The 14,217-nt window shown below is 40.1% G+C and overlaps 1 protein-coding gene across 5 annotated transcripts in view; it reads right to left on the reverse strand.

Moving 5' to 3' along the window:
- Nucleotides 1–14,217, reverse strand: part of Fry (FRY microtubule binding protein) — a 348,931-nt gene that overhangs the window by 237,055 nt on the left and 97,659 nt on the right. The window lies entirely within an intron of this gene.

A 14,217-nucleotide genomic window follows, 5' to 3' on the forward strand; every position in this document is an offset into this window, starting at 1 on the left:
GTGTGTAACGAATTGATCTTTCAGTGGAATTATAGCTGACTAGAATTCTACCAGGGTCAATCAAAATCTATTTCTTCACTACCACAGTTGTGAAGAGCAGGAAACAGGAGTAATTTTCTATTCTCGATTGACTTGCAGTAATTGAAGGTTTTTCTTTAGCAATGTAGGTTGAAATTACAAAACAGCATGGTAGGAGAATTGACTGATGAACTGAAACATTTCACAGGACGGGAAAGAAATGTCCAAATTGCCACAATGAACATTTGAAGGCATTCTGGTGAGAGAAACATCAGCAAAGGTGCTCCCAGGCCCACTGTGTCCTCACATTTGGGGGGCTCAGATTGCATTTTTAAAGTGTTGATTGTGGTGATCATGTGGTATTTACTAAAGGATTTATAGCCATACAAAGACAGTGCATGCAGGGAGGTGTCTGTTCTAGGGACAGTAAAGGTCCCTCCCCCCTCCTTCCCTCCCTCCCTTTCTTTCTTCCTTCCTTCCTTCTTTCCTTCTTTCTTCTCTCCCTCTCCCTGCCCCCTCCATCCCCTGTGAATACTTCAGCTTGAACTTGGGGCCTGGGAGCTGTCCCTTGGCTTTTTCTCACAAGGCTGTTGCTCTACCACTTGTGCCACAGCTCCATTTCCAGCTTTTTAGTGGTCAATTGGAGATAACAGCCTTGTCGACTCACCTGCCCAGGCTGGTTTTGAACTTCAATTCTCACATCTCAGCTTTCTGAGTAGCTAGGATTACAAGCATGAGCCACCAGTACCCAGCCCAATCTTGTTCTTTCAATTAATCTGGAATTGAGAACCAAGTGCAAATTTGCCCTTTGCTAGTCTCTTCTCTAGTGCTATTTTTAGAGGAACAAATGATGAGACTAATGGAAGAACATTGCTTAAAACAGTCTCATAGACATATGAATAAAAGGATTTATCATCTTCATTTTTCTTAATGTATTTACAGATAGCAATTACCAAACATTTAAGGTAAGTGAAATGGAAAAAAGAAAAGGAGAAAAATGAACTAATCTTTATAGGGATGTGAACTAGATTCAAATGACCTTAGATATTGTTCATCTATTATTTCATTACATCCTCATTAACCTTAGCAAGTAGACATCAGTGTCCATATTGGAGTTGAAAAGGAATAAAAAGAAGACTTTGCAAGGTCATTCAAATCAGACTTTAATGCTTCTACATTTCTTCATTTATTCTAGCACTTTTCTTAATATGAATTGAACTTCTAAACAATGGTAGCCTGAGAGATTTTTATTTCTGTGTACATTTAAAAGTCATTCTCACATATTATCTTCCTTTTCCTTTTCTTTTTTTTTTAAACTATTACTGGAACTTAATCAAGGTCTCATGCTCTTGCTTAGCTTTTCTTTTTTACCCAAGGATGGCACTTTACCACTTGAGACACAGCTCCATTTCCAGCTTTTTGCTGGTTAATCAGAGTCTCACACATACTTTTCTGCCTAGGATGATTACAAAGTTAGATCCTCAGATTTCAGCCTCCTGAGTAATCATAGGTAGGATCAGAGGTGTGAGGCACCAGCATCTGGCTCATTAAAACAAAACAAAACTGAAAACCTTGTAATTTCACATTTCCAAAGTTTCGCTGACTTCTGGATAGTGACTTCTGTCTTACTCTCCATCTCTCCCAGTGCATCCTGTTCAGAGCTCATTTTCTCCTATGCTAGACGTAATTCTAAAAACCTCCTCTCCCAACCTCCAATGTACATTAGACTAAAAGCAACAAATTATGGGTGGGGGAAAAGGCTCCTAAAGTCAGGTTCACTGGCAGTACAGAGACAGCTTTCAACCGATGGCCAAATTGGACAGTGAAATCAGAAAATAACAACAAAATGAGAACTTCAAACTCACATCCAATAGGGGCCAATGGATAGTTTAGGATAAGAAAGGATAAGTCTTCTTATTTCAAGAAGTCTGAAGGTAGCAATCTGTTACAGAATTAACACAGTTCTTGATGACCCAAATTCATTTAGACATGGGAATTAATAATAGTATTTGGTATTATAGGTACATAAAGAGAATAGCAAAATGAAGTTCAGAAAAGACTATTCCAAACTATTAAACTGAGATTTACCCACAGATCACTTGTTTCCTACTGATTCTGACTATATCTCATGTATTTTAAACTACACTAATGAGATCTCCATATAACAATAATAATAAACAAAACAAAAGAAAATCCCACAAAAAAAGTGGTGCTGGTATCTAATGCCTGTAATCCTATTCAAGTGACTTATATCTGAGGACCAAGGTTCAAAGTCAGCCCGGGCAGTTAAGTCCATTTAACTTTTATCTTCAATTAACCAGCAAAAAGCCAGAAGTGGAGCTGTGGCTCAAGTGGTAGAGTGCTAACCTGGAGCAAAATAGCTAAGGAATAGTGTCTAGGCCCTGAGTGAGTTCAAACCCATTAACTGACACACAAAACAAACAAATAAATAAATAAAGTAGATTGTTGGCATGTTTAATTGATAGTCCCATAAAACTCTTTAATGATCATTGAACAAATAAATTTAAGGTTGATTTCTTTTAATAGTTACCAAATTATTTATTTAAAAAATTTCCTTTCTCTTTGTGGCCTGGTAGCAAATTAAGTACAAATGAAAGGCAACCCCCAAACCATAGGCTTAAATGCCCCAAAGAAGTTTCTTCATGTGTCTAGTTTACCTCATTCTTTGTGGAAGCAGTGTTGTAATGATACTGGCCAACAAAGAGCTACTTAGGAGCCTAAGCTGATCATGCTTATCTACTCTGTATTCTCAGACAACTACTCTCTTTACTTCATTGTAACCCACTGAATTCTACCACCCTACCTTCAGGTAGTGTCTACCCACTCTATTCCATTGTAGGAAGAAAGAAACATTGTTTACACAAAAACCCAAGGAGAAGTCAACATTTAACATGATGACATTGTAGCATTACCTATATATTTCAAAACCTGAAAGTGATAAGAAATGTTAGGTGGTGATAATTCTCATTATTTCCTTATATTGATCTTTCCTTATATTGACTTTATAAGCCCAACACTTCTTTTCTAAACTCAGATGTTAGAACCTCTCTGCAGGATGTTTGGTGAAATATTTCAACTATAAAGAAACAATACTTTGGTGTGTATATCCACACATTAATTTTATACACGTTAATTTTCCTTAATTTTCAGTTGACAGTTTCAAAGTGTTATCATGGAAATATGGCAATGAACAATAGGCCAGGTGCTGGTAGTTCATGCCTGTAATCCTAGCTATTTGGGAACCTGAGATCTGAAGGTGGAAGGTGGAAGCCAGCTGGGGCAGAGAAATTGGAGAAACTCTTATCTCCAATTAACCGACAAAGAGCTGGAGTGGAGATGTGACTCAAGTGGTAGAGAACTATCCTAGAGTGACAAAAGCAATGGGAGAGTGTTCTGGCCAGGAGTTCAAGCCCTAGTACCAGCACACACATGCTACAAACACCCCCTCCATAAAGCAAATAATTGATGCTGGAGCTTAAATAGATTACATCTTTTTGCAATTTTTTGATGACATAGCTTAGGGCGGAATATATTCATTCACTTGAGTGAATAAATCTTTCAGAGCCAAAGGACCTCTGAGGCTGCTCTAAGGAAGGGGCATAGCATGGGCAAACATCACCTGCAGCCTAGCTCTGCCCTGGAGAAACCACAGTAAAAGCAGCCAGCCCCTACAAGACAATGGGACATTGTGCAGGCAGGTGCTGGCTTTCCAGCAAGCTTCTAGTTGCAGGTAGCATTTGCCAAGCATGTCCTTACTTAAAGACATATGTGGCAAACACATGCAATCGGAAAATGTTTACCAGGATAGCCTCTAGGAAAACACTAGTTTGTTTTGGCCCTAGTTTGTTTTAGCCTCTGGAAGCAAGCCACTGGTTATCCTGTATTCTACCCACCAGCTGCACCACACCAGTTAGGTGCAGATGGTCTGATTCTGTATAGAAGCTCATGTTAACCCTTCAAGAACCACAAATCCTACAGGAAATAAACAGGCCTGTTAATCCAGACTCACAAGAAAATTCTATACTATGAAGTGAATGAACTGGGTGCCCGTAGCTCATGTCTGTAATCCTAGCTACTCAGGAGGTTGGAATCTGAGGACTGTGGTTCAAAGCCAGCCTCGACAGAAAAATCCATGAGACTCTTATCTCCAATTAACCACTCAAAAATGGGAAGTGGGGTTGTGACTCTAAGTGGTAGTGCACTAGCCTCAAGCACGAAAGTTCAGGAACAGTGCCCAGGCCCAGAGTTCAAGCCTCACAACTGACCAAAAAAAAAAAAAAAGTGAAAGAACTTAACATCCTAGAAATACTCTAAATGCCTTTTCTCCACAAAGTTTTTCCCTGATGATTTCCATTAATCAGCTTATCGACCTCCCAGAGCTCTGTCTCATAAAAGAGAGAGAGAGAGAGAGAGAGAGAGAGAGAGAGAGAGACAGAGAGACAGAGAGACAGAGAGAGAGAAAAAGAGAGAGAGAGAGAGAGAATGTTTGTGTGTTATTTGTACTAGGGCTTGGATTCAGGGCCTGAACACTATTGCTTAGCTTTTTCTCTCAAGGCTAGTGCTCTACTATTTGACACACATCTCCACATTAAACTTTTTTGGTGGTCAGTTGGAGATAAAGAGTCTCATAGACTTTCCTGTGTAGGCTGGCTACGAAATGTGATCGTTAGATTTCAGCCTCCTGAATAGCTAGGATTAAGGCATGAGCCACTGGCACTTGGCTTCTATATGTTCATTTTTTAACTTTATATGATCCTCCCCTCGCCCCCAGGGTTAATTTCACCATTCTATCATTGCATGGATGCTGCTTCTTGACTACAACTTGACTTTCCTTCTCCACCAGAGGGACCTGACAAAAGCCCAAAGTTTACCCAAAGCTGGTAATATGGTTTGGATCTTAAATGTCCCTGAAAAGCTCATGTGTTGAAGGCTTTCTCTCTAGTACAGCAGTATACAGAGCCCGGGACCTTTGGGAAGTGACTGAATCACAAAGGCTCTGTCTTTATAAATGGGTTAATCTACTTTTGGATACATGGCTAAATGGGCTACAGTGAGTCTGTGGAAACTACACGGTGGACTTAGTTGGAGGAGGGCAGTTATTGAGGCTATACCCTTGAGCATGGGCATGTTTTGTCCCTGGTCCATTCCTTTCCCTATCTCTTTACTTTCTGGTCATTATGAAATAAACAGTTCTGCCCTAATAAGTGCTTCCCGGCATGACCTTGCCACAAGCCCAGAGCCATGTGGCCAAACTACCACAGACAGAAACCTCTGTACTGGGAGCCAAAATAAATCTTTCCTACTTAAAAAAATTGATTATCACATGCATTTCATCACAGTGTTTCCTAACATGATGGGGGAGCTCTATAAAAAGTACAAATTAGTCTGACATCAGTATTCATGCCTATTTCAGACTCCTAGCTACTTAGGAATCTGAAATTTGAGGATCATGGTTCAAAGCTAGTTTAGGTAGAAACAATAGTGCAACTATAATCTGCATTTAGCTAACATAAAGTAGAGGTATGTTCTAGTGGTAGAACATCAGCCAAGTGAGAACACAAGGTCCTGAGATCAATCTCCAGTGCCGGCACCACAAAGGAAGGAAGAAAGGAAGGAAGGAAGGAAGGAAGGAAGGAAGGAAGGAAGGAAGGAAGGAAGGAAGGAAGGAAGGGAGGGAGGGAGGGAGGGAGGGAGGGAGGGAGGGAGGGAAAAGAACAAAGAAAAGCAAAGAAAAAATAAACTGGACATCCCAGGCATTTTGTCACAGTGACACTCCATTGCCTTCCAAGGTTGGGAAGCCTTTTAAAAAATGTAGATTCCAGGGCACAACCGTTACAGAGAAACCAATAGAACCATTTCCTCAGGTAGAGAGCTGCATGGAAGTTTACAGAGCAGTTCCCATCTTCAGTGGCTCAAATAGTAGAGAATGAACCTAGCAGGCACAAATCCCTGAGTTCAAACCCCAGTATTGCCTAAATAGACAAGCAAACAAATAAATAAATTTCCTTCTTAAACAGGGCTATCTAGCTGGCAACCTCACATATATTCTAATAAAGAATTGAAAAATAAATAAACTTGGGAGTTGCTTGTGCTGTCCTTAATGTTTTTTTCTCTTTAAAAAATCTGTTTTGAAGTGCTTGTACCGGGCCTGGAACTACTGAGGGCCTTGGACTCTTGCTCAGTGTTCTTGCTCATGGCTGGTGATCTACCACCTAAGCCATGCCTCCAGTCGCTTGACTCTCTGGGTTAGAGACATCAATCACTAAGCATCATCAACCAAAGGCAACTCTCAAAATGAAATGCAGATTGAGAATGTCATTACTTTATATTATCACACGATTCTGATACCTAAGGGTCCCGGACCTGATAATTCATAATAATTCCATCTGTACTGTACAGTAGCTAACAGGCACAGATGTAGCTATTAAGCACTAGAAATATCACTAGTACAGCCAATATGATAAACATTTTTATTGTAATGAATTTAAATTTAAAAATTACCATCTGCTCAGTGATTGAAAAAATGGTTAATGTGTTTAGGACAATTCATATATGTAAAACTACTTTTTCAACTGTAAATCTTAAAGAAAATTTAAATGCAGATAAGGTGTGTTGGATGAATTTTGTGTTCAAACTCAGATGGGTTTGTATGATAAAATACAAATTGGATTCTGAAGAATTATTTTCTCTAAGGAAGACTGTAAAATAATTTTATGTTAGTTACTTTAGATATAATGAAGTATATAAAATAAATTATTAAAATATTTAAGAATTGTTTAATATGAATAGTAAAATTCACATATATACATAAATAATATTTCAATTGAAGGCATTATTGTAGAAAATTTTCTCCTTTATAAAGCTGACACAATTGGGGGAAATTTTTCATGGAAAAACATAGAAAGCATTATGAGAAAGCCATAGCACTGTGTTTTGATGAATTATTTAACATATGCAGTCATGAGTATTCACAAACATGTGATAAAATATTATCAACATATATATACATATATATATTATTTGTTTTTTGGTGCCAGTACTGGGGATTGGCTTTCTTCACTCATTTAAGCCACAGCTCCACTTCTGGCTTTTTGCTGGTGAGCTGGAGGAAAGGGTCTCTCAAGTTTGTTTGTCTGAGCTGAAAATTTGTTTGCCTGAGCTGACTTCTAAACCTCGATCCTCAGATTCCAACTTCCTAAGTAGCCAGGATTATATACATGAGCCACTATTACTTGACTTATATATTTTCACTTACATATTATATATATTATATAATATTACATAAATAATATAAGTACAAATATAAATTATATAAACTATAAACTATATACATGTATTTTTAAAATATATATTTCTACCTTGTCTGTTTCTTTGAGGAGAATAGCTCCCACTTCTTTGCAACTTACCTGGCTACTACTACAGTGTAAGCACACTGTGAGTTTGCAGTGAGTATTTGCATTTTATTTTTGCTAGTATCAGTTTTTGAACTCAGGTCTGTGGGCTCTTTCTCACCTTTTATTTTTTTTTTCCAGTCCTGGGCCTTGGACTCAGGGCCTGAGCACTGTCCCTGGCTTCTTTTTGCTCAAGGTTAGCACTCTGCCACTTGAGTCACAGCACCACTTCTGGCCTTTTCTATACATGTGGTGCTGAGGAATCAAACACAGGACTTCATATATATGAGGCATGCACTCTTGCCACAAGGCCATATTCCTAGCCCTTTCTCAGCTTTCTTGTTCATAGCTGGTGCTCTATCACTTGGGCCATACCTGTGGTCCAGCTTTTGGCTGACTAATTGGAGACAGGCTTTTCTTCCTGACTGGCTTGGAACTGTAATCTTCCAGTTCTCATAGAGCATCCTGAGTAGCTGGGATTACAGGTATGAGTCACTGGTGCCCAGTTAAATCTGGTATTTTTGTTATTATTTTTCTTTTGTGCTTGGAATTGAACCCATAGCTTGGCCCATGCTAAGCTTAAGCTTTACTAATGAATTATATCCCCCCCCCCCAATGTCCCCAAGCCTCTGTATTTTTTTTTTTCGTTTTAAAGAGCACATTAACATAGGAAGTAAAGATAGTAAAACTGTACCAAAAAAACTGAACTGCTAATACAGACTTTCCAAGGAGGCACTTTCAATGTTTTGAGTCTCACCACGACCATAGAATTTTTGATGACAAGGACAAGAAAATAAGTGGTCTCAGAGTCACTGTCCATCTGAAAGCTTAGGAACGATATGAGTGCTAGGGAACCTGGCTCAGTACTCAAGAGGAAAGCCAAGCTGGCAAACATTCACCAGGTTCCTTTCTCAGTCCGGTAGGTAGTTCAGTAATTCCCTTCCATCAGCTCCTGCCAGCCACCACTCCCTTCCTCTACTTCTTCCACTCTCAAACACACACTTATTGGTTGACATATCTTTTCCCTCCATCCTGCCAACCTATCTCCTCCTTCAAAGACCTTTAAATATCCCACGTACACCACAAAACCACCCTTAACCAAATAAAAGGGAAACAGTTATTTTCTCCACCCAACAACATCCTAAGATGAAATAATAATTTTGAGCTCCTGAGTCAGAGGGGGCGGAAAGCATTAAAAATGTTTCTACATGAATGCAAACCTCTGCTTAATACCACAGTCTCATCTATACTTCTGTAGGTTTGCTTACTTGAGTGAAAGATCGTCATTGAGGAGTATTTTCAGAGTTTGCAGATGTGCTAACATGTCACATTGATATGTCTTCCTAAGATGATGATGATGATGATGATGATGATGATGATGATGTGTGTGTACACATACGCCAGTATTGAGGCTTGAACTCTGGAGCAGGGTGCTGTCACTTTGCTTTTTTGCTCAATGCTGGTACTTTGCTTGAGCCTCAGCTCCACTTCTGGCTTTGTGCTGACTATTTGGAGCTAAGAGTCTCACTGACTTTCCCACTGGGCTGGCTTTGATCTGGGATCCTCAGATCTCAGCCTCCCAAGAAGCTAGGGTTACAGGCATGAGCTACTGGTGCCCAACTTGCTTTTATCTCTTCTCTTCTCTTCTCTTCTCTTCTCTTCTCTTCTCTTCTCTTCTCTTCTCTTCTCTTCTCTTCTCTTCTCTTCTCTTCTCTTCTCTTCTCTCTCTTCTCTTCTCTCCTCTTCTCTTTTCTCTTCTCGTTTTTTCTCCCCTCCCCACCCCTCCCCTCCCCTCCTCTTCTCTCCTCTCTTCCTCTCCTTCCTTCCTTCCTTCTTTCTTTCCTTCCTTCCTTCCTTCCTTCCTTCCTTCCTTCCTTCCTTCCTTCCTTCCTTCCTTCCTTCCTTCCTTTCTCTTTCTGTCTTTCTTAAAGCAATGATGTACATAATCACACATTAAAAAACACATACATTAAGTAAAACACATGCTGGGTCCAGGGCACATAAGAAACCCTGACAATTCTACCTGAGACCAGGAATTGAATATGTGCCTTCTCCTCCAGCTCTCTCCTCCTTACCATTACTGTGAGTCCTTGTCATCTCTCTCCTGGGCCACTCTGGCAGAGATTCTCCCCACCTCCATGCCAGTCAAGATTCCCAGACTAAGCTGGAATGTGACCATGTTGCTCCTTCTTTAAAAACCTGCAGGTTGCCCAGTGTTTCTGGATGAAGCCAGGACCCCCTGGCAGGACCTTCAGTGCTCACAGTCATGGAACCCAGCTCGTCTGTGCATACCATCTGTCATACCCTTGCAGGGACTCTGGGGTCCCGTGTTCTCTCTGAAACACTCAGGCACTCTCGTTCCTCCCTGCAGTGCACATGTGCTTCTCTATGCCCTTTCTCCTCTGCTCTGTAGTAGTCTTCAAGTTCAAATGCCACAGCCTCCAAGGACTCTGCAGCCTCTTCCTTCATAGTTAAAAGGATGAATTAGTTCCTTTTCTGAAGGCTTATTAAGGTCCATATCCCTGGGTCTCACCACAAACAACTGGCACAGGTACAATAAGCATTTAATCAACATTTCTGTTTTTCTTTTTTTTTTTTTTTTTTTTTTTTTTTTTTTTTTGCCCAGTCCTGGGCCTTGGACTCAGGGCCTGAGCACTGTCCCTGGCTTCTTCTTGCTCAAGGCTAGCACTCTGCCACTTGAGCCACAGCGCCACTTCTGGCCATTTTCTGTATATGTGGTGCTGGGGAATCGAACCTAGGGCCTCATGTATAAGAGGCAAGCAATCTTGCCACTAGGCCATATCCCCAGCCCCTGTTTTTCTGTTTTATGTAAACTCATCTATGTCTCCTCTAGATTGAGTTAGACTGCCCGAATATGAAGCCTATGCCAAGCTGGGTCATGATGGACTCCATCTACCACAGTGTCTCTTACACATGCAAGCATTAAGAACTGATGGCAGGAACTGGGTGCCAATGGCTCACACCTGTAATCCTAACTACTCAGGAGTCTGATATGTGAGGATTGGGGTTTGAAACCGGCCCATGTGGGAAAGCCTGTGAGATTTTTGTCTCTAATAAACTACCCCAAAAGCCACAAGTAGAGCTGTGGCGTAAGTAGTTAATGTACCACCCTTGAGCAAAAAAGCTAAGGGAATGAAAGAGGCCCTGAGATGAGTTCAAGCCAGAGTACAAGTATTCTCTTTCCCTCTCTTTCTCTTTCTCTAATCATTATATCATTATTATTGCATATACATCATATATATACATATATATTTGATAAGAAAGGCAAGGGAAGGCTATAATTCCTTCTCAGGCACTTTCTGATGGCACTTGGATGGAGTTTGGACACATTAATGAGTGTGATAAAAATATTTCATTGCAGGTCTTCTTTTCGTTTTTTCCTAATAAGGCATTCATTTTTTTTTCCAAATAAGTATGAAATGGCAGCATCCTTCACATGGAAAAAAAAGACATTGATCAGAAAGTAAAGGATTAAATTAACTCAGTGGATTTCACTGAACATAATTTCCTTGCAATTTGGCAAAAGTGGCTGGAAGGTTTGAAAGAAAATTAACTCCATGTAATTTAAATGACATGTAAGACTAAGTTAATATTTTTGCAGAGAGCAATCCATGACTGTGCCAACTGATTAAAAAACAAACAAAAAAATCTCAGAAATATCCTTTCGAGTTGGTTGATCAACACCCATATAAGAATGGTTTCTCTCCAACTTTTTTTTTCGGAGTGCTGGGTTCCCTGTGAGCACAGTGTTGAAGTTTGGCTTGTGGAATCCATGACAAGAAATCAGGGAACGAAGGAGTACGGAATTTCACAGGTGATAATGATTCGATGCTGAGTTTGTGCTTGGAAAAAGAACATCAAAGATAAAGTCCTAATTAAGCTTGCCCATATACCTGCACATTCATTCAAATGATTCTATATACTCAGTTAACATTGAGCAGATTATTCTTTTTCTTATTAGCCAATATGCCTTAGAATATCCTGGAAAGTGTGAAAAATGGAATGACATTTGGCTCTTAGTCAAAGGGGCGCTTAGATAAAACACAGTTATACAGCAATGTATTCATTGATATGAGAGAGGTATGTAGAATATGTAGGGGAAATGTGTCCTGTCAGAAGACTGCACCTCAAAAGTGACACTTGAACTCATATGTAGGACAGGGGTTTGGTATAGATCTGAAGAGCTCATCATTTAGGTCTAGTACAGACAATGCTGCAACTATAGCATTGACTCTTGGCTTGCAAATTTTCAGTCACTAGACACAGATGTGGATATTCCATCTTGAACATTTTCATACAGGTGATTTCCTAAGATGCCAGAAACATTCTTTGCTACCAAATATACTCCCTAGGGAGTGGTAAGGTTCAGAATATCAAGCCAGGAAGGTATCACAAAGACAATCTGGGACTCTTCTGCTTTAGGTCCTATTGTCTTGGCAATTAGACATATTAGTATTAATTCCCTTAGAGAGTATTAAGAAAATTAATAATGGCTACCATTTATTAAGCAATTACAACAAACACATCATAAATATTAACTCATTTAATTATTGTGGCTCTGTAGGTAGGGATGTACTTATCATACACATATAATACAATATACCCATCATACATAGTCTCTTCATGATACATTAGGAGCTTTTATTAGAATTTAAGTCACTTGTGGCTGAGGCAAATTTTTCACCTGTTCCAGATCATACAATAAAACTAATTTAGTAAAAAAGTAAACGAGGGCTGGGAATGTGGCTTAGCAGTAGGGTGCTTGCCTAGCATGCATGAAGCCATGGGTTCGATTCCTCACCACCACATATATAAAAAAAAAGCCATAAGTGGTGCTGTGTCTCAAGTGATAGAGTGCTAGCCTTGAGCAAAAAGAAGCCAGGGACAGTGCTCAGGCCCGGAGTCCCAAGCCCCAGAACTGGCAAAAAATTAAAAAGTAAACCAAACAAGCTTAGCTCAATTCTTTTCACATTTGTACTACAATAAAAGAAAAAGAAGAAGAAAAAAAAGTAATGGGTTTAATGGTCAAAATGTCAGAAAAACTAAAAGAATGACAAAAATAAGTGAAACTTCATGCCTCCTTTATGCCTTCATGTACAGAAGATCCCAGATTAAGATTAGGATGTAGCTCTGAGTGGTAGAGCAAATGCTTTGCATGCGCAAGGCCCTGGGTTTAATCCTCAGTCCTGACCCACACCGTAAGGCCTCCCAGTGTGGACACAGAACCTCTCCTTACACTAGAACACAGTAAAGAGCTGGTTAGTATAACGGGCCTTTCTTCTTTGAGCCATGTGACCAGTGTTGCATCATTTCCCTCTGCAGAAGCTCAGTGAAGCTTGTGATTCACTTCTGTTTTCAGCAAGCAAGAAAGAAGGCAAAGAACCCAAACAAGATGATACTGCTGGCTGACTCTTCCAGAGTCTTAACTTTCCACTTTGAGTAGAGGCGACAGAGGCTTGGACTCAACCCCCCAGCTCACATTACTTTGCCAGGAGCACCAGGCATCATCAATTTAACACTGTCCATAAAGAAAATCCTAATGTTCTTTTCCTTGTGTAGTTCAATAGCAGGAAACTCATGAAAACATAGCTGACAAAGAGGGTGGCTGGTGGCTCATGCCTGTAGTCTTAGCTTCTTAGCAGGCTGAGATTTGAAGGTAATAGTTCGAAGCCAGTCCAGACATACAAATCCAAAGAGCTCTGATCTCCAATTAACCATCAAAAAGCCAGAAATGGAGATGTGGCTCAACTGGTAAGGGGAAGCCTTGAGCACAAAAACTAAGGGATAGCACCCAGGCCCGAGTTCATGCACCAGGACCAGCACAGAAAACAGACAAATATTCCCATAGCTGACTAAGTGGGCTGCATAGTCATCTTCTAATACAAAACACAGCCCAATCTCAGACAAAAATGGGGAGGGGCTGTTCTAGGAACAATATCAACAATTTATCCTTTCCCAGAGCCCTAAGAGTATTTTCATTCTCCTGGACTAAGAAGTGACAGTCTCTTAGTCACTCCCTAAAACAAAAGCCTTGTCTGGCAGAACAATATGATATTTAGTGAGCTCACTGGATCAGTGTGATGGCTGCTATTCTGCGTATGAGGGACACTTGAGACTTGTTAAGTGGGCCTTCCATCACTGGAGTGTGTATACTTCATGAGCAGTTCTGTCCTCTCCCTGAGCTCATTTCATATATTAAACAGATCATTCTATTTTAGAGCCTTTGGTCTTTTACTTAGCTTGCTCCAAACTTTTCTTCAATTTCTGTATCATGCCACATAAAATCTAAGCTCTTTAAATCTCACCAAGCATAAAAATATAGAGTATTAGCCCCCCCCAATTTACTTGTGGCACTGAACTAATATTCCTACACTGTCCTTGCCAACCACCATGACTGACACTCTCAGGCATCAGTACTTGGATGACAGGCTATGAGTCAGGGATTGAGCTCTTTGTGTCCCACACAATCTGTGCATCTGAATATCAAACAAATGGTTTGAATACTTAGGACAAAAAAGTTAATGTGAATCAAAATATTGGGATTCCATCTCATCCCAGTAAGACTGGCCAACATGGAGAATACAACAAGAATGCAAACGATAACACATGCTGGTGGGATGCTGGGAAAACCAAACCCTATTACATTGTTGGTGGGAATGTAAACTAGTACAATCACTTCACTCTGGAAGGCAGTTTGGAAAGTCCTCAAAAAAAGTAAATCTAGACCTACCTTGTGATCTGGCCATCTACCTTGAATGTCACAAGC

This window comes from Perognathus longimembris, chromosome 3, assembly GCF_023159225.1.
Source record: "Perognathus longimembris pacificus isolate PPM17 chromosome 3, ASM2315922v1, whole genome shotgun sequence".
Classification (NCBI taxonomy): domain Eukaryota; kingdom Metazoa; phylum Chordata; class Mammalia; order Rodentia; family Heteromyidae; genus Perognathus; species Perognathus longimembris.